At 37.4% G+C, this 21,159-nt stretch overlaps 2 long non-coding RNA genes across 2 annotated transcripts; both read left to right on the top strand.

Moving 5' to 3' along the window:
* Positions 1-5,120: 5,120 nt before the first annotated feature.
* LOC114470365 (uncharacterized) lies at positions 5,121-5,627 on the top strand. Its single transcript, XR_003674862.1, has 2 exons — positions 5,121-5,180; positions 5,288-5,627. It is a non-coding gene; the product is annotated as an uncharacterized LOC114470365 (long non-coding RNA).
* A 7,348-nt stretch (positions 5,628-12,975) lies between these two features.
* On the top strand, positions 12,976-13,482 carry LOC114470364 (uncharacterized). Its single transcript, XR_003674861.1, has 2 exons — positions 12,976-13,035; positions 13,143-13,482. It is a non-coding gene; the product is annotated as an uncharacterized LOC114470364 (long non-coding RNA).
* The last annotated feature ends 7,677 nt before the right edge of the window (positions 13,483-21,159 follow it).

The following is a 21,159-nucleotide window of genomic DNA, read 5'->3' as shown; positions in this document are numbered from 1 at the left end:
AATAAACTGTTTATTATGTCTAGGGGGCTTTATTAGGTGTTTAATATGAAAAAGTTTAAAAAAAGGTCAGTCTCTAGTCAGCCAAAGGTTGTTTTAAAGGGAATATTATCATGTGCAGTTTTTATTGTTTTTGAACTTTAAAGAAGGAAAAACTTTCAAAACAAACACAACTACACGAAAAACAACAGAAACTAGAGTATTTGCATTCCTGAGGAAAATGCAAATGAGGATGCAGCTGCTGCCCCGATGTTGCAATGCATTACCTTAGTGTTGTATGAGCATTACCGATAGCTAGCATTTGCCTGTCCCCTCTGGCTTCATTAGAAGTAGCTTCCCCATCATTTCTCCTCTGACTTCCAGAATCACCTCAACTCCAACAGTCAATTCAAACCCTTCCAGTCTGGATTCTGTTCCCAATGTACAGAAAAAGCCCTACTCAAAGTCACCAATGATCTCCTGCTCTCCTCTGACTGGCCATCTCACTATACTCATCCTCCTTGACCTCAGCACAGCCTTTGATTCCATCAACTTTGTTACTATTCTCATCTCTCGCCTGAAAACCTCCCTCAACATCACTGGCTCTGCTTTGGCCTGGCTCCAGTACTACCTCACCACCCGACAACAGTTCATTCAAATCAATAACTGCTCCTCCATCACTGCTCCCCTGTCTCAAGACGTCCTCCAAGGTTCGGTGCTTGGTCCTCTCCTCTTCATCCTCTATCTTCTCCCCCTTGGCTCCATCATCCGTCGACACAGTCTCCATTTCCACTGCTATGCCAATGACATTCAGTTACATCTCTACTAAATCCATCACTCCCACCACCCTCTCCACCCTCACCCACTGCCTATCAGATATAAAAGTCTGGATGAAGCACAATTTCCTCGAACTCAACTCCAACAAATCTGATATCATTATTGGCCCCCAAAACATCACAAACTCCACTCAGAATTTCTCCATTCATCTTGACCAGACCACTCTCACCATCCCCTCTCATCTGCAACCTTGGCATTCCCTTTGATCAAACACTCTCATTCCAACATCAATCACATAATCCGGTCTGCTTTCTTTCACTTAAAAACATCGCACGTCTTTGCCCGTCCCTTAAATTTTCTTTTCTGCTGCTGAAACCTTCATTCACGCTTTCATCAACTCCAGACTCGATTACTGCAACAGCATCCTCTGCGGCCTATCATCCAAAACCCTCAATAAACTTCAATACATTCAGAACTCCACTGCTCACTTCCTCACGCACCCATTCCTGTGAACACTTCACCCCTGTTCTTCAAAATCTACATTGGCTTCCTATGCCTCAGCGCATCCAATTCAAGGTCTTACTTATTACTTTCAAAGCCCTCCATAACCTGGCCCCCTTCTACCTCACTGACCTGCTTCATCGCCATTCCTCATCTCGCTCCCTCCGCTCCTCCGTCGCCGACCTCCTGTCCCCTCCCTCCAGGACCAGGCGCCCAACCTTGGGAGACCAAGCTTGCCGCCCCCACCCTCTGGACCTCACTCTCTCAAAACCTTGGAGACTACATGGACCTTTTCACCTTCAGAAAACACCTCTAAACACACTTATTCTGGACTGCTTTTATTGTGTAGCCATTTTATCTTGTAGTTTATCTATTGTTTATTACATTGTCTTTTTACTTTTGCTTCTATGCCTCAGTATTTTTACCTATTGTTTACGCACTGCGTTTTTATCCCTGTAAAACGTCTTTGAGCACAGAAAAAGTGCTATATAAATAAAATGTATTATTATTATTATTATTGATATTATTATTATTATTAATAATAACAATAATAATAGGATTAGCCTAGCATTAACATTGACTATCATTAGCATTAGCCTTGCAATACCAATAGCCTAGCAAAAGCATTGTCACTTGAGGAGCCAATAAATGATTGTAAAAATTAAATTACCTACGTCTTCATGCTGTCTAGCTGAAATATGTGTGTTTTTTTTTTTTTTTTTTTTGTCGTAATACACTAGTAATTTAATTTTTGACAGCCTTTATGCTAACTGCTCGTGATCTTACCTCAAACAATCTAAAACCTAAATAACTCACATAGTAATTTCCCTTCAAAGTGGCCTCAACAGTGTAATATTTGGGTTCAGCATTAAGATAATAACAAGTAACTAAAAACTCCAAATAGCAACTTTTTTGCGTTCAAAAATTGTTCGATTTGTCCCGATAGAGCAAGTATTGGCGGAGTTACAGTAAATTAAAGTAATCACAGTGAGACGTTCAGAGTCCGTAGGAAACCTGTGCATCCTAATTAACATTACGCGCAAAACCTGACGTGAAAGTAAATATATGGTCATGCTACGTAAATATATTATTTTATCAGTCATATAAAACGTTTAGAGAGCCCATATCAATGCATACACATAAAAAAATATATATTCTTGTAACATGATACATTTTGTACGTGTGTACGTGAACGTGACAAGGAGGAGGCGTTATTTAAAAATCACCTGCTGATTTTCAGTTACTCTGCGAGCAGCGAGAGACGGAGACAGACGTTCGGAGAGCTTTGAACAGAGAAAACGTTTACCAGACCCACAGAAAAGTCTCTTTAGAGACTCCTACAAAACCAGAACCAGACCAGGACTTCAGACCAGTACCAGACAGAGAAAGACTTCAAACCAGAGGATAAGTTAAGACCAGGAGGAGACCATGGGGCCACGCATGGCAGAGTGTCCAGAGTGTAAGTCATGTTGAATTATTCTCATCTGATAAACCTACTTTAATCATTAGCATTAAACATGATGGAGCCTAAACATTGTATCATTTAATCGTGAGGTTTGTGTCTTTAAATTAGGTTTGTGGCCTGAGACGTTTGGTTTAAACTTTACACAGGTTTAGGTTTAAAAACGGTCGAATAATTAAAAATAAACATGTATAGGCGTTCAGAAAACTGTGTTAACTCAATGAAAATTAAGAAATGCTGATAGATTTAGTGATAATTTTACTCTGAAGTGAGCGTTTGGGCTGCAGAGGTGTATTTAGTGAAAAAGTAAAAAAATATTTAAGCCCTGATCTGAGGTAGATTTGATTAGAAATGTGTATTTTATTTCATACTTTATAAATATTAGAAAATTGAATGTTTTTTGTGTGTTTTTGTTTATTTTTAGCAGCCAGTGATGTTCAGTTAGACTGGGTGAAATGTAGTTTGCATTGTTTGTGTTTGAATTTTTCTGTGATTCATTTGAATAATGTTGGTAATGTTTAATCTAAAGATTTGATATTTGTAATGTGATGAAATTATATATTTTTTTAAATCACTGTATACTAACCTATTTCTTTATTCATTAAATTACTTTTTAGTTATAGGTTTTTTCCCTGACAGCGCTGGAACGCAAGGCTGGGTCCAGAGCTGGGCAGGACCTCCGGGTTTGGTCCCAGGTTTGCCTGAAGCTCCGGGTTCGGTCCCAGACTGGGCAGAACCTCCGGGTTTGGTCCCAGGCTGGGCCGAACTTCTGGGTTTGCTCCCGACCTGGTACTTGACTCCAGAAGCAGCAGAAGACCTTGAAGAACCAGAAGACCTTGAAGAACCAGAAGACCTTGAAGAACCAGAAGACCTTGAAGAACCAGAAGACACAGACGCCCCTGAGGAGGAGCTTCCTGAGTGGACTGCGTTCTACTTCGACGAGGTGACCCCTGGCTGGGAGACCCCTGAGGAGTCTGCTTGCTCAGCCTCCAGTGACTCTGAAGGTGAGTATTCCCAGGAGTCACCACTTGGACACAGTGTCTCCAGGAAGAGGTACGTAGACGGTTCTGAGGAACCTGCATCGTCCGACTCTGACAGTCACTGTGAGCCTGGGACGAAGAGGCCGAGAAGGGACGACAGCTCTGACTCATCTTAGAGTCATCTGTACTTTTCCTTTTCCTGCTCCTCTCCATCTATGAGCAGAGTTCCCCGTTTGTACCCGGCTTCCTTGTTTCAGGTAAGTTGGCCTTTGCGTCTTGCGAGACGACTGATGTCCCAGGCAACGACTGGTACCGGGACTTTTTTAATGGTAAGGATTTTATTTTTTGTTTCTTTATGACAGGCCACAGTTGGAGTGGTTGTCCTGTCACTGTTATGAAAACATGCATAATATATTAGGTTGAGTTAGGTTAGAGTTAAAAATTAGAGATAAGCTTTTTAATCCCAGCAAGTGAGGACAGGAGGACACATCAACAGAGGACAGAGGCTAAAGAAGACTTCTTTATCAACCACAACAATGTAAGTAAAAATACTGAACACACCTTTACTGTAAAAATAAACTTGACTTTATAATAATGCTTGTAAAATGTTAAACAGGAGCACCAGCATCCACAGCTGCTTGAGGAGGAAACATCAACAGAAAGCAAAACAATTAATGTAAGTAAAGTCTCTCATTAGCACAGAAAGACACTGAAGTAATGTTTAATGTAAAAATAGAGGTGATTTTATACTAATGCCTGTAAAATGTTGGACTGGAACAACAGCATCCACTGATGGAGGAGGAGGATGATGAAGATGGAGGACAGGAGCACCAGTATCCACAGCATCCTGAGGAGGAAACATTACCAGAGGACAGAAAGACTTCTATTCACCAAAACAATGTAAGCAAAAATACTACACGTTTAATAAAAAATAATATGGAGACATTACGCTATACTAATGCCTGTAAAATGTCAGACAGGAGTGCCAGCATCCACTGATGGAGGAGGAGGATGAAGAAGATGGAGGACATTAGCACCAGCATCCACAGCTGCCTGAGGAGGAAACATCAACAGAAAGCAAAACAATCAAAACAATTAATGTAAGTAAAGTCTCTCATTAGCACAGAAAGACACTGAACTAATGTTTAATGTAAAAATAGAGGTGACTTTATACTAATGCCTGTAAAATGTTGGACTGGAACAACGGCATCTACTGATGGAGGAGGAGGATGATGATGGAGGACAGGAGCACCAGTATCCACAGCATCCTGAGGAGGAAACATCAACAGAGGACAGAGACTTCTATTCACCAAAACAATGTAAGCAAAAATACTACACGTTTAATAAAAAAAAAAAAAAATAGGTAGATGTTACGCTATACTAATACCTGTAAAATGTCAGACAGGAGCACCAGCATCCACAGCATCCTGAGGAGGAAACATTACCAGAGGACAGAAAGACTTCTATTCACCAAAACAATCAATGTAAGTAAAGCCTCTCATTTACACAGAAAGAATCTGAATACGTGTTTAATGTAAAAATAAAGATGATTTTGATACTAATGACTGTGAATTGTCTTGTTTGATTGCAGAGTTTTGCTTCAGAGGAGAATCCGACAGTTCCAGATGTTCGTCACCAGCACTGCAGTGTTTACACAGACTGCTTTGGTTTCAACTTTCTACAAAAAACTGTTGAATTTTCAACTCACTTTCCATCTGAATCCAAGCTCATCTTCATCACTGGGATGTTTCTTCATCAGTTCTTCATACAGACTGACACAGCTCACACATGGAGAAGATGATTTATGGAATATGACATTTAGATTTTTCCTTTTCTCAACAGTATGATGCATACATCCCAACCCAAATTTCATGCATTTTTTTGGCTTAACTTGAGCCAATTTCCATCAATAAATTGCTAATGTATTATTATTATTGACTATTACTATTATTTTACACCAGGTTTTTGTCATGGTTCATGATTATTTATTGATCCTTTACAATCTAATGGTTCCCAGTGCTCTCCCAGTAGGTGTGACGTGGACATCTGCACACATGTAATGGTTTATAAATGAATGCACTCGTTCATGTGTGTAGTTATGTGTGCTAAGCATAACTACATACATATATATATTGTACAGTATAATAAAATGTTATTTCTTGTCTATACAGTGTGAGTATTTATTAGTGGAGTACGTATACCAGGCTTAACTCTAACTACATTCATCCATGAACCCTCAACAATTCATTTGATTTAATTTAATTTTGAACATAAACAAAACAACAGTGTATTTACTACAATGAAAATGCTAATAATAGTCATTTAGAAAACAATCAAACAAAGCAAAGTGAGAATAAATGATTAAAATCCTGCACGTGAAGCCTGTACATGTTCAAAAAGGAGTAGGAGGAGATAGAAACATATGATTCTAACCCTTATACTAACAAATAACTTTAGGCTTTAAAGTGAGGCAGTAACAAAGCTTCACTTCACTAAATTTGGCCCTCAAAGAGTTGTACATTTCAAAATGTTACCCCATGCTGTGAACAATTCCTGGTGGGAACCCTGATTATGATTTATATTTATATATACAGTATATGTTCATATTCAGTCTACTATAGGATGTTTTATGTTCTGCCTTATATATTTGTTGTTTCAAGGGCTCTTACAGAAAAAAAACTAGTAAATAAATGAATACCAAAAGCAGAAACATCTATTAGGAGTAAATATTTTTTTACTGTATTTTTTTAAATATCATTTTCAAATAATCAAGCCACTTTAGCCCTTCAGGATGTTAGTTGTTGTTAGCTTGTTTAAAATAATTTAGTTAGTTTAAAATATGGCATTAAAGGCTTGTTTCTTGTTCTGTTTAGATTGTTAAAAAAATCATTTTCTTTTAGTCTTGGTATTTTATTTTTTAATAACTTTACATGGTTTAATGTAGTTTAAACTAAGAATTTAAACTTGTGCCGTTTTGCTTCTTTTTACTTTAAATGAGCCCAAAAAGTTATAGATTTATCATATTTGACTTTGTGTTGGATTTCTTCTGTTTCAGGATTTATTTCATACGCAGTAACACATTTTTTCTGTTTAAAAAAAAAAAGTTTTTTAGCCAAAAATATATTTTCACAGGAATATGTTTATTTCAAGTTTCATTCATCCTGCTGTGATATGTAAAAAAAAAAAAATGTTTGGGTCTCATTCTAAAAACACAGGAACCTCATCAACGAGAGAGATACTATATATACGTTTCTTAATAGAAAGTGTTTCAAAGTGTCAAACAAAAAAGGTCCACAGTGCTTCTAACACTGACAAGGGCAACTTGTGGCTCAGGGGCCACATGTGGCCTTCAGTATAATTTTGTGCAGACCCAAAGTAACTCTACAAAATAACATAAACCACAGCAACACAAAATTACACAAAATGACTCTAAAACTTTAAAAAAGGACAATAAAAATTCACAAAATGACAATAAAAATCAGCCAATCAACCCACTACAAAGACATACGAAATCACAAAAAAAAAAAAAAACAGAAAAACACAAAATGACTACAAAAATAAGTTTAAACTAGACAAGACCTGTATTTGAAAGGCGAATACGTATTTGGCAATTAACAATTGGCAAAAATAACAACCTGTATCTGGATTTGTTGACAAGTTATATAATGCAGGAAAAACAGAAGACTGACCTTGACCTTAAATATGACCTTGAGCAAAGGTCAAAGCACACAAAATGACTACAAAAAACAGAAATATCCACAAAATGACAACAAAAAAATGACAATAACAGCAAACGCTACAGAATGACTCGATGAACACACAAAATGACATAAAAAACAAAATGAATCCAAAAAACAGAAAAATACATAAATTGTCCCGATAGAGCAATTATTGGCGGAGTTACAGTAAATTAAAGTAATCACAGTGAGACGTTCAAAGTCTGTAGGAAACCTGCGCATCCTAATTAACTTTACGCGCAAAACCTGACGTGAAAGTAAATATATGGTCACGCTACGTAAATATATTATTTTATCAGTCATATAAAACGTTTAGAGAGCCCATATAAATGCATACACATAAAAAAAATATATAATCGTGTATCTTGATACATTTTGTACGTGTGTACGTGAACGTGACAAGGAGGAGGCGTTATTTAAAAATCACCTGCTGATTTTCAGTTAGTCTGCGAGCAGCGAGAGACGGAGAGAGACGTGCTGAGAGCTTTGAGCAGAGAAAACGTTTACCAGACCCACAGAAAAGTCTCTTTAGAGACTCCTACAAAACCAGAACCAGACCAGGACTTCAGACCCGTACCCTACAGAGAAAGACTTCAAACCAGAGGAGAAGTTAAGACCAGGAGGAGACCATGGGGCCACGCATGGCAGAGTGTACAGAAACTTGTATTAACAGATACATTCTCAAGTATGCGGGTAGAACAAAATGCAGGTGAATTCACATTATTTGCACCTCTCACTGGAGTTTGTAGTAACTCAACTCTGGGTCTACCTCTACCCCTACCAAAAGAAAATACCTCTGTGGGAACTTTTTGTCTTTCCCCTTCATCCACAATAAATGTCATTTTGCTTTCAAGTGTTTGGTAGTTCACAAAAGGGAAGGTTGAACCTTTAAGCAAAACCGATCTGATGATATTTCAGCTGTGTGTATGAATGTCTTTTTTTTTTTTCCTAAAAAAAACCAAACCCGCGGACTCTCGACGTGATGACAGCAACCTCCGGTGACCGAGCTGACGTTGATCCACTGCTCCAAGAACCACGATAAAGGGCTGAGCGATGTGAATCCGGGTCACGGCACCACTGTAGCCGGCATGTCTGCACTAGTCGACTAGAATCCTTCTGCGTTGTGTTGAATGAATTAATGAGCTGAGCCACAAACAGGGGTTTGCCATTCCGGAAGGTGATTTACTGTGTGAAACAAAATAACATCAGTACAGCCACTCCACATTTCACATCCCACAGAAATCTCCTGACTACTTCCTCACTGAACTGAGATTTTTACTAATTTATCAATTTGCCAAAAACATGGTTGAATAATTTACAAATAAATTCCTCCCATCCTAGCAATTTCACATTTTTGCACGAACAATGAATAATTCACAAAAGATACACATCACATGAATCAAAATAAAATAAATAACACATGTAGTGTACAATATATTGTCTACACACCTGTGTGAAACAAAATAACATCAGTACAGCCACTCCACATTTCACATCCCACAGAAATCTGCAAAAAAAAACAAAGGAAGAGGTGCCACAGACATGTGAGACTGCACTAGTGAGCTTACATACACGTGCTAACAGGAAACTTTTCTAAGTGCTGGACTAACATTAAAAAACGCAATTTCACCCATAAACTACTAACATAAATGATGGCAAAGGCCTTATAAAGTATAAACAATGTTTAAATATAACCTAAATAAAGTATTTGTTGAAAACTAACATTTCAACCAGGGGAGCTGATACAGCTGCTTACCTCCTGACTGCTTCCTCACAGAACTAAGGTAGGACCCACGAACTCACAGGAAGTAGAGTCACCGCCAAAATAAAAGTCTTCAGATAAAACATTTCAAAATAAAACCATAAAACCAAATACACCTTTTTTTTAAATCAAGGCCACAGGATTTTGGTGAAATCGATCAATAAGACCACATAGGCTACACATGGACCTTTTCACCTTCAGAAAACACCTCTAAACACACTTATTCTGGACTTGCTTTTAATGTGTAGCCATTTTATCTTGTAGTTTATCTATTGTTTATTACATTGTCTTTTTACTTTTGCTTCTATGCCTCAGTATTTTTACCTATTGTTTACGCACTGCGTTTTTATCCCTGTAAAACGTCTTAGAGCACAGAAAAAGCGCTATATAAATAAAATGTATTATTATTAATATTATTATTATTATTATTAATAATAATAATAATAATAATAATAATAATAATAATAATAATAATAATAATAATAGCATTAGACTAGCATTAACATTGACTATCATTAGCATTAGCCTTGCAATACCAATAGCCTAGCAAGAGCATTGTCACTTGAGGAGCCAATAAATGATTGTAAAAATTAAATTACCTACGTCTTCATGCTGTCTAGCTGAAATATGTGTGTTTTTTTTTTTTTTTTTTTTGTCGTAATTCACTAGTAATTGAATTTTTGACAGCCTTTATGCTAACTGCTCGTGATCTTACCTCAAACAATCTAAAACCTAAATAACTCACATAGTATTTTCCCTTTAAAGTGGCCTCAACAGTGTAATATTTGGGTTCAGCATTAAGATAATAACAAGTAACTAAAAACTCCAAATAGCAACTTTTTTGCGTTCAAAAATTGTTCGATTTGTCCCGATAGAGCAAGTATTGGCGGAGTTACAGTAAATTAAAGTAATCACAGTGAGACGTTCAAAGTCCGTAGGAAACCTGCCCATCCTAATTAAATTTACGCGCAAAACCTGACGTGAAAGTAAATATATGGTCATGCTACGTAAATATATTATTTTATCAGTCATATAAAACGTTTAGAGAGCCCATATCAATGCATACACATAAAAAAAATATATATTCGTGTATCATGATACATTTTGTACGTGTGTACGTGAACGTGACAAGGAGGAGGCGTTATTTAAAAATCACCTGCTGATTTTCAGTTACTCTGCGAGCAGCGAGAGACGGAGACAGACGTGCGGAGAGCTTTGAACAGAGAAAACGTTTACCAGACCCACAGAAAAGTCTCTTTAGAGACTCCTACAAAACCAGAACCAGAACGAGAACCAGACCAGGACTTCAGACCAGTACCAGACAGAGAAAGACTTCAAACCAGAGGACAAGTTAAGACCAGGAGGAGACCATGGGGCCACGCATGGCAGAGTGTCCAGAGTGTAAGTCATGTTGAATTATTCTCATCTGATAAACCTACTTTAATCATTAGCATTAAACATGATGGAGCCTAAACATTGTATCATTTAATCGTGAGGTTTGTGTCTTTAAATTAGGTTTGTGGCCTGAGACGTTTGGTTTAAACTTTACACAGGTTTAGGTTTAAAAACGGTCGAATAATTAAAAATAAACATGTATAGGCGTACAGAAAACTGTGTTAACTCAATGAAAATTAAGAAATGCTGATAGATTTAGTGATAATTTTACTCTGAAGTGAGCGTTTGGGCTGCAGAGGTGTATTTAGTGAAAAAGTAAAAAATATTTAAGCCCTGATCTGAGGTAGATTTGATTAGAAATGTGTATTTTATTTCATACTTTATAAATATTAGAAAATTGAATGTTTTTTCTGTGTTTTTGTTTATTTTTAGCAGCCAGTGATGTTCAGTTAGACTGGGTGAAATGTAGTTTGCATTGTTTGTGTTTGAATTTTTCTGTGATTCATTTGAATAATGTTGGTAATGTTTAATCTAAAGATTTGATATTTGTAATGTGATGAAATTATATATTTTTTTAAATCACTGTATACTAACCTATTTCTTTATTCATTAAATTACTTTTTAGTTATAGGTTTTTTCCCTGACAGCGCTGGAACGCAAGGCTGGGTCCAGAGCTGGGCAGGACCTCCGGGTTTGGTCCCAGGTTTGCCTGAAGCTCCGGGTTCGGTCCCAGACTGGGCAGAACCTCCGGGTTTGGTCCCAGGCTGGGCCGAACTTCTGGGTTTGCTCCCGACCTGGTACTTGACTCCAGAAGCAGCAGAAGACCTTGAAGAACCAGAAGACCTTGAAGAACCAGAAGACCTTGAAGAACCAGAAGACACAGACGCCCCTGAGGAGGAGCTTCCAGAGTGGACTGCGTTCTACTTCGACGAGGTGACCCCTGGCTGGGAGACCCCTGAGGAGTCTGCTTGCTCAGCCTCCAGTGACTCTGAAGGTGAGTATTCCCAGGAGTCACCACTTGGACGCAGTGTCTCCAGGAAGAGGTACGTAGACGGTTCTGAGGAACCTGCATCGTCCGACTCTGACAGTCACTGTGAGCCTGGGACGAAGAGGCCGAGACGGGACGACAGCTCTGACTCATCTTAGAGTCATCTGTACTTTTCCTTTTCCTGCTCCTCTCCATCTATGAGCAGAGTTCCCCGTTTGTACCCGGCTTCCTTGTTTCAGGTAAGTTGGCCTTTGCGTCTTGCGAGACGACTGATGTCCCAGGCAACGACTGGTACCGGGACTTTTTTAATGGTAAGGATTTTATTTTTTGTTTCTTTATGACAGGCCACAGTTGGAGTGGTTGTCCTGTCACTGTTATGAAAACATGCATAATATATTAGGTTGAGTTAGGTTAGAGTTAAAAATTAGAGATAACCTTTTTAATCCCAGCAAGTGAGGACAGGAGGACACATCAACAGAGGACAGAGGCTAAAGAAGACTTCTTTATCAACCACAACAATGTAAGTAAAAATACTGAACACACCTTTACTGTAAAAATAAACTTGACTTTATAATAATGCTTGTAAAATGTTAAACAGGAGCACCAGCATCCACAGCTGCTTGAGGAGGAAACATCAACAGAAAGCAAAACAATTAATGTAAGTAAAGTCTCTCATTAGCACAGAAAGACACTGAAGTAATGTTTAATGTAAAAATAGAGGTGATTTTATACTAATGCCTGTAAAATGTTGGACTGGAACAACAGCATCCACTGATGGAGGAGGAGGATGATGAAGATGGAGGACAGGAGCACCAGTATCCACAGCATCCTGAGGAAACATCAACAGGGGACAGAAAGACTTCTATTCACCAAAACAATGTAAGCAAAAATACTACACGTTTAATAAAAAATATGTAGACATTACGCTATACTAATGCCTGTAAAATGTCAGACAGGAGTGCCAGCATCCACTGATGGAGGAGGAGGATGAAGAAGATGGAGGACATTAGCACCAGCATCCACAGCATCTTGAGGAGTAAACATCAACAGAAAGCAAAACAATCAAAACAATTAATGTAAGTAAAGCCTCTCATTGGCACAGAAAGACACTGAACTAATGTTTAATGTAAAAATAGAGGTGACTTTATACTAATGCCTGTAAAATGTTGGACTGGAACAACGGCATCTACTGATGGAGGAGGAGGATGATGATGGAGGACAGGAGCACCAGTATCCACAGCATCCTGAGGAGGAAACATCAACAGAGGACAGAGACTTCTATTCACCAAAACAATGTAAGCAAAAATACTACACGTTTAATAAAAAAAAAAAATTGGTAGATGTTACGCTATACTAATACCTGTAAAATGTCAGACAGGAGCACCAGCATCCACAGCATCCTGAGGAGGAAACATTACCAGAGGACAGAAAGACTTCTATTCACCAAAACAATCAATGTAAGTAAAGCCTCTCATTTACACAGAAAGAATCTGAATACGTGTTTAATGTAAAAATAAAGATGATTTTGATACTAATGACTGTGAATTGTCTTGTTTGATTGCAGAGTTTTGCTTCAGAGGAGAATCCGACAGTTCCAGATGTTCGTCACCAGCACTGCAGTGTTTACACAGACTGCTTTGGTTTCAACTTTCTACAAAAAACTGTTGAATTTTCAACTCACTTTCCATCTGAATCCAAGCTCATCTTCATCACTGGGATGTTTCTTCATCAGTTCTTCGTACAGACTGACACAGCTCACACATGGAGAAGATGATTTATGGAATATGACATTTAGATTTTTCCTTTTCTCAACAGTATGATGCATACATCCCAACCCAAATTTCATGCATTTTTTTGGCTTAACTTGAGCCAATTTCCATCAATAAATTGCTAATGTATTATTATTGACTATTACTATTATTTTACACCAGGTTTTTGTCATGGTTCATGATTATTTATTGATCCTTTACAATCTAATGGTTCCCAGTGCTCTCCCAGTAGGTGTGACGTGGACATCTGCACACATGTAATGGTTTATAAATGAATGCACTCGTTCATGTGTGTAGTTATGTGTGCTAAGCATAACTACATACATATATATATTGTACAGTATAATAAAATGTTATTTCTTGTCTATACAGTGTCTGAGTATTTATTAGTGGAGTACGTATACCAGGCTTAACTCTAACTACATTCATCCATGAACCCTCACCAATTCATTTGATTTAATTTAATTTTGAACATAAACAAAACAACAGTGTATTTACTACAATGAAAATGCTAATAGTAATTTAGAAAACAATCAAACAAAGCAAAGTGAGAATAAATGATTAAAATCCTGCACGTGAAGCCTGTACATGTTCAAAAAGGAGTAGGAGGAGATAGAAACTTATATGATTCTAACCCTTATACTAACAAATAACTTTAGGCTTTAAAGTGAGGCAGTAACAAAGCTTTACTTCACTAAATTTGGCCCTCAAAGAGTTGTACATTTCAAAATGTTACCCCATGCTGTGAACAATTCCTGGTGGGAACCCTGATTATGTTTAATATTTATATATACAGTATATGTTCATATTCAGTCTACTATAGGATGTTTTATGTTCTGTCTTATATATTTGTTGTTTCAAGGGCTCTTACAGAAAAAAAAAAAAACTAGTAAATAAATGAATACCAAAAGCAGAAACATCTATTAGGAGTAAATATTATTTTTTTACTGTATTTTTTAAAATATCATTTTCAAATAATCAAGCCACTTTAGCCCTTCAGGATGTTAGTTGTTGTTAGCTTGTTTAAAATAATTTAGTTGGTTTAAAATATGGCATTAAAGGCTTGTTTCTTGTTCTGTTTAGATTGTTAAAAAAATCATTTTCTTTTAGTCTTGGTATTTTATTTTTTAATAACTTTACATGGTTTAATGTAGTTTAAACTAAGAATTGAAACTTGTGCCGTTTTGCTTCTTTTTACTTTAAATGAGCCCAAAAAGTTATTGATTTATCATATTTGACTTTGTGTTGGATTTCTTCTGTTTCAGGATTTATTTCATACGCAGTAACACATTTTTTCTGTGTTTAAAAAAAAAAGTTGTAAATGTTTCCTTTTTTTTTAGCCAAAAATATATTTTCACAGGAATATGTTTATTTCAAGTTTCATTCATCCTGCTGTGATATGTACATTAAGAAAGATGACACACAAATTTACCTACATCTTTTTTCACCTTCAAGTAATAGAACACAAAAGTCCTGTTGGTAGGTTTTGTTGTTGTTATAAATACTGTAATTTCTCATGAAATGCACTAAGTGACAGCAGATCTCATTATATCCTCAAAGGTTTGCAATGATTCTGTAAAAAAAAAGGGGGCCACATGTGGCCTTCAGTATAATTTTGTGCAGACCCAAAGTAACTCTACAAAATAACATAAACCACAGCAACACAAAATTACACAAAATGACTCTAAAACTTTAAAAAAGGACAATAAAAATTCACAAAATGACAATAAAAATCAGCCAATCAACCCACTACAAAGACATACGAAATCACAAGAAAAACAAAACAGAAAAACACAAAATGACTACAAAAATAAGTTTAAACTAGACAAGACCTGTATTTGAAAGGTGAATACGTATTTGGCAATTAACAATTGGCAAAAATAACAACCCGTATCTGGATTTGTTGACAAGTTATATCATGCAGGAAAAACAGAAGACTGACCTTGACCTTAAATATGACCTTGAGCAAAGGTCAAAGCACACAAAATGACTACAAAAACAGAAATATTCACAAAATGACAACAAAAAAATGACAATAATAGCAAACGCTACAGAATGACTCGATGAACACACAAAATGACATAAAAAACAAAGTGAATCCCAAAAACAGAAAAATACATAAAACAACAACAAAAACACACAAAATCTGTTGTTTTTCTCAATATTAATGCTCAGCTTTGTCATTATTCTAAATGCTGACATGAATGTTGATGATGTGGCCCTCGGATCAGAGGATCACATTGTTGTGGCTCTGACTGTGAGAACAGTTGCCCTTCTCTATTCTGAATTGCGCCCATTTTCACTCTTCATCGTCCTTTAAACTGCCCTCATTTTATCCCTGATTCTCATCACGTATTTGCTGCCTTTGTTCAGTCTGTCCCTGTTCGCATAGTTTCTTTAACTTCATACTCATCATCAGGGCTCTCAAGTTTTGAACTCATTTCAGAGTGAGACTTTGGCTGCAGTGGTGGTTAGGGTCAAATCTGATAAAAGACATCAATTCATACAAATAAAATTATTTATTTAACATTTAACATTTCTTACTGCAGGGGTGCTTATCGTGTGTGTGTGTGTGTGCGTTTATGGTTATTGTTGTTTAATGTAAGTGTTAGTGGCAGGTTTTTAGGACTTCAGCACAGGGGAAATGACGTCATTGCCTAGTTTGATTAATTGTCCATTTCCATGTAATTGTAATGGACACTGCAGGAGAACCTGCTTAGAACTACAAATTAACTTTCTTCTGTTGATTCTTGTCTTTTATTTTCTTTATTTTGCCATTGAAAGAGGTCATTACGTCTCAAAATAACTTCACTAATCAATCGATCTTTATTCGTATAGCGCCAATTCACAACACGTGTTATCGTAACACACTTCACAGAAAGCACGTAAAAGACTGTTTATCTTATTACTTCATGACTTCATTAGACCAGAGGAAGGCAACTTTTATCACAGCGGGGCCATAAAAATGTGTTTGTTTGAGCGGAGGGCCACATGATCAACATTCATGTCAGCATTTAAAAAAATGACCAATTTGAGCATTAATACAGGAAAGGACAAAACATTTTCATAGCGATTTTGTGTGTGTTTGTTGGTGACTTATCTAACCCATGTGAACTAGAAGCCCACTTCCTGTCATAGTTTTATTGTGATGAGCCCGCTCTGCCTTTAAGATCCTTTGCCCCTCCCTCTCACTCTTGATTGCTCAGCTGCTGCTGCTATGGCTGCTTTTGCTGTGGTTTTGACATGGTTGACTTTTTGATTAAAAATAATCAGTAAAATAAACCATCCATCAAAGATAACCGGACGGATATGTTCTTCTATAACCCCGACATCTACCCACTCATCGGTGAGTCGATCCACGTTGTAATTTTTATGCATTTTGCGTAATTGTGTCGTGCCAGACTCCATTGATACTCCTGCTAAAATAAGCTAACATTAGCCTTGGAACACACATGGCTAGTTTGATCATTTGCACTTTTATTTAAATAATCTTTTTACTTTGTAATTTATTACCGAAGCCGAATTGTTTATTAGACAGGACTACATTAAGATAATACTAAGCTTTTTGTAGTTTTGACAATTTCTGTTACTTTTTGAAATAAATGCCGAAGTGGCTATGTGGTTTTGAATAGGCTTCGGACTATTGAATGAACTAGATATAGTTGTGCAACAACAAATAATTATTTAAAGAATATGTTGAAGACGTGCATGTTTATAATATGGCTTAACTTTACAGCTAATGATTTTTATTTAAAAGTGCACTTTATTTTTTTTTTTTAACTGTGAATGTATATAATGAAGCTTCAAATTGATTACCTTGATATGGATTTTTCTGCTGTGATTTATAGCATGTATTTATAAATGTTTATTAATTTAACAATGACCAATTGTTTAAGGATGCTAAGGTTTATTTATTTTCTACTTTAAAAGGTACTTAAGCTAATTTTATTAGCTTTTTGACTAATTGCTGTTGGCCTCATTTTATAGGTCAGGTTTTTGTTAGTTCTGGATCACCTACCACTCTCAACCACTAGAAGGCGACCCACCACCCAACCAGTAGGGGTAGGAATATCTGATCTTTTTGTTTCCTCTGACACTCGGATCTGGGGGATTTTGTTTTGTTTTGTATTTCTTTCCCCAATGCGAAAGAACTTTGCGAAACTCTTCGCATTCCAACTCTGCAAAATCAAACTAACTGAACTGAGACACACCAAAGGAAACAAACTATGAACTGAACTTTGACTACTGAGTTCTCAAATAAGAAAATATTGTCTGTGTTTTGTAATTGTATTTTTTGTTTGTTTATTGATTATCTCTAATTATTAATAGCAACTAAATAACATATATACACAATATATACTAACTCCAAAAATATATAATATATATACTAAAATGAAATTATTTTGTCTGTGGCAATTATTTACACACCTTGGCTCAACAGCCGGACCTTTCTCTGTTTACCCTCTTTGAAGTCAGTTCCTGAGCCCCTAGTGCAGGGATCTGCAACCTTTACTCTCAAAGGAGCCATTTTGCCTCATCTCACCTGGATTAAAGTCCTCCTGGAGCCAAAAAAAAAACCTTCTCAATGAAGACAATACAGTGAATGAAATTCTTTACAGTTAAAATGACATAGAATAATGTTTGATTTCATGATTTGATTTATATTGATCATGTAAATGGCAACTTAAAAACAGATTAAAATAAAATGAAATAAATTAACATCAAGAAATAACAACTAAACAGTATTTTGCATCTTCAAATTCTTACCCATCTCAGTTTACATGAACACAATGTTATATAAAGAAGATTATTTTTAGGTAATGTATTTAAAGGGACACAAAAAGTAACTTGAAGTTTGATAACACATGATCATGTGATCAACACATGCTAATTTCTCATTTCTTGCCACACATAAAACATGCATATTTAACCTGCAAATTGGTGGTTAAATGAATCTGTCCCCACACAATTAAAATCTCTATTTTCTTCCAGAATAGTGTTTTTGTTGGTTTAGTTATTTACCAGGGATTTAAAACTTGAGGTTATCCACAGGTGCAGTAAAGTTGATGGTCTGTAGATGTTGCAGGAAGTGAAGTAGGAAGGTGCTGAGTCATTGCACAATGTGATTTATTTTTAGGTTAACAAATTGTTATATCTTGATTTTATTTGTCATTAATCAATAATAGCCTCTGTAGGAAAATAACAACTCTTTATTTCAATAGGTTTTTTTTAAAGCTATAGGGAGCCATTGCAAAAGAGTCAAAGGGCCACATGAGGCTCCAGAGCCGCAGGTTGCAGACCCCTGCCCTCGTGCGTTAAATTTGGCTAGTTGGCCAGGAGCCTTGTTGTGTGAATCATTTTTTTTTTGGTCCGATTTTGAAAAAAGTTAATTATGGATTTTGTTGCAAAATCTGGGATTAGTATTTCACACGCAGTCCTTATCACCGGTGTTTCCAACACTAGTGCTGATGAAGTTCTAGATTGGTTGCGAGTTTACGGTACCCTCAAATTTTTTTGCCCGTTGATGATCCAACAAGCACTTTTAATAAAATCCTGATCGCTGAGTTAGGAGAAGAGTTCATTTTCTGATAAAACAGTTTCTACCTTATAAATACACTTTCAGTTCAGCTGCTGACCGCATGAACTGTGTCACTGCTCTTGCTACTGAGTACGCCGCCACAGCTGGACGCAGCCCACCCACCCCGATTACAAAAGAAATTAAATTGAGGACATACTCAAAACACTGATGGGTCAGATTCAACATTTGTTATTAAGTGGAGCAAATAATAGAAATGATTTTGGAAATGATGATAACGATGAAGAGGAAGAAGCAAAGGTGGACATTAAAACAATACAGCTCGTGTCTGAAACTCAGATGTAGCTGTACCTCAGCCCTGTGAACTACCCTCTCAACTGGGGGCAAGACCTCGACAAAGTCATCCAACTGGACCCACGGGGACTGGTGTTTCACCAAGAGTTTTCCTCTCTCAACAAGGTTTTAATCCTCCGGAAGTACAGAGAGTCGTTGTTGAACATTTCGTCCGAAATACTGACCTGAGTGTTCTTGCTTCTCTCCGTCTCAGCTCGTTTTCTGGCCGAATTCCAAAACCAAGCAATGAAGTGAATTATGAGTCGTGGCGAACACAAATTGATTTGCTGCTTGCTGACCCAAATCTGTCTGCTCTACACGTCACCAGACACATCATTGAGAGCCTGCTGACGCCCGCTGCCGACTCGGTCAAAGGATTGCGCCCTGACACTCTGCCTGCTGCCATGTTACGTGTACTGGATTCAGCTTTTGGAACGGTACAGGATGGTGAGGAGTTGTACGCCCAATACCTGAGCATCTTGCAGGATCCAGTCCAGTTCCAGAGACGAGTTTAAAGAACTGAAAAAGCAAATGCAACAGCTCCAGTGCCAGATGTCTGCCTTTTTGTCTGCACAGAAAAGTCCAGCACAGCCCAAACTAGCACCACGCCAGCCTAGCTGCCCTTTGCTCCAGTCTATAGTCAAACCAAAGCCATGGTACTGCTCAACTGTAGTGAAGATGGCCGTATTTCCTCCTCCTGCACAAATGCCACCAATCCAAGTCTGGTCGAGCAAAAGAAAAAAACACCTTCGCCAAAAACAGCAAACATGGACCAGCAAGAACACTCAGTTAAACTAAAAGCAGCTTATGTGATGGGACACTCAGGAGCTGCCACCACTGTCAGTCCCAAGAAGCCGCACAGTTTACCAGCCCTGCCAAGAGGTCTTGTGGGAACAAAGAACACTGGGTAAATCCAAATCAAAGGGAACCACTTCAACTGTCTTCTCAATACTGGCTCCCAGGTCACTACAGTACCCCACTCCTTCTACATTACCTACCTTGCTGATCATGAGATAAAGCTCTTGAACGACCTGCTTGAAATAGAAGGAGCCAATGGACAATTTGTACCTTATTTGGGGTACATTGAACTAAATATAACATTCTCACCTGATTTTTCTCGGCTCCAACGTCAATGTAGACCCTCTAGCGCTTGTGGTTCCCAACCTGAATCAGTCACAACCGCTGGTACTAGTTGGCACAAACACATATGATTAAAATGGCTCAGATTCTGAAAAACCAGCATTGCACACTCATATTACAGATTAATTATGAAAAATTTGCCTTCTTACCCTGGATTTAACCACATGGAGTCCATTATGAATAAAAGCAGCTACTTCACAAATCAGCCACAAACAAAATGGTTGTAAACTTCTAATCCCTTGAAACTTCATGTGGTCCATTGTGTATCAGCTAGATGTAAAGATGAGGTAGAAAGGTAGTTCACAATGTCAAGATAAGTTACTCCCGGGAATTAAGAGACATCTTCATTCCATTTGTCAACAGAAACGTTGTAGGGGTCATTCCCACCGATCAGATCCAGTTTCTTCTTGTACTGACTTCTCTCAGCTTCTGAGAGTGTCAACATAATCTGTGGCCTCCAATATATTGAGGCCAAACGGAGACGACCTTCGACAATTGTTTAGCACATGGGCTGCTTTCAACGGATAGGATCAAGAGGAAATCCTATGGTCAGAATGGAAAAGAAAAACATATGTGAGGTGTAGAGAAAGTGGGAAAACTGATGCAAAAACAATAAAATCAAACTCAAAATATACTTGAATTATGCAGAAAGACATGGGAATCCAATCCGACTACTATACTATACTAGTTAGTATTAAACTAAACTTCTAGTCCAGATTTAGCTCCAAGTCTGTGTCTTCTAGCAGCTTATACCCATGAAGAGCTCTTTTACCTTCTCTGCCATTGCTTTGTTAGTGTTGATG

Source organism: Gouania willdenowi, chromosome 9 (assembly GCF_900634775.1).
Source record: "Gouania willdenowi chromosome 9, fGouWil2.1, whole genome shotgun sequence".
NCBI lineage: Eukaryota > Metazoa > Chordata > Actinopteri > Blenniiformes > Gobiesocidae > Gouania > Gouania willdenowi.
The sequence above is the reverse complement of the archived record's forward strand: the minus strand, read 5'-3'. Positions and strand labels throughout refer to the sequence as shown.